Source organism: Camelina sativa, unplaced genomic scaffold, assembly GCF_000633955.1.
Source record: "Camelina sativa cultivar DH55 unplaced genomic scaffold, Cs unpScaffold07527, whole genome shotgun sequence".
Classification (NCBI taxonomy): Eukaryota; Viridiplantae; Streptophyta; class Magnoliopsida; order Brassicales; family Brassicaceae; genus Camelina; species Camelina sativa.
In genome coordinates, this window is record NW_010928598.1 from 1 (window position 1) to 460 (window position 460).

General features: G+C 40.7%; 1 long non-coding RNA gene across 1 annotated transcript; it reads right to left on the reverse strand.

Annotated features, from left to right (window-relative positions):
* Positions 1-163: 163 nt before the first annotated feature.
* Positions 164-460, reverse strand: LOC104774988. Its single transcript, XR_765627.1, has 3 exons — positions 449-460; positions 290-352; positions 164-197 (listed from the first exon to the last, which is right to left on the reverse strand). It is a non-coding gene; the product is annotated as an uncharacterized LOC104774988 (long non-coding RNA).

The window sequence follows — 460 nt, forward strand, 5'->3', positions numbered from 1 at the left end:
TTTCTTCTAGGGTCCCAAACTTGAAGACCGAGGGATCCTTCATCCATCGAACAAAGAAGAACGGGATTCGGCCAACGCCATTGATTGTAGACCCTAAAGAACCTAGATGCTAACATATTCGGGAGGGCGTTAGGATAAAGTTGGCATATCCGAGCTACAAGCAACGCCCAGTTTATACCACCAAGAAATCCCGAGACCTAGCAAATTGTCAGAACAAGACTTTACTTAGCAACATGATAGTCACATAAATGAAATGGAATAACGAGTTGTAGAGAAGGATTCTCCATACATTAGAGTATACTCCACGTCGTTTGGCCCAAAATCGCATGCATCTTAGTGTTGTCCTGAAGTTCTGCTCAGAAACCAAACATGTATTCAGAGTAAGCAAATAATATGGATGCAATAAAAAATTTAAAGATAAGAGATGTATCGTCAGTGAGCACAAAACCTGAATATTTGG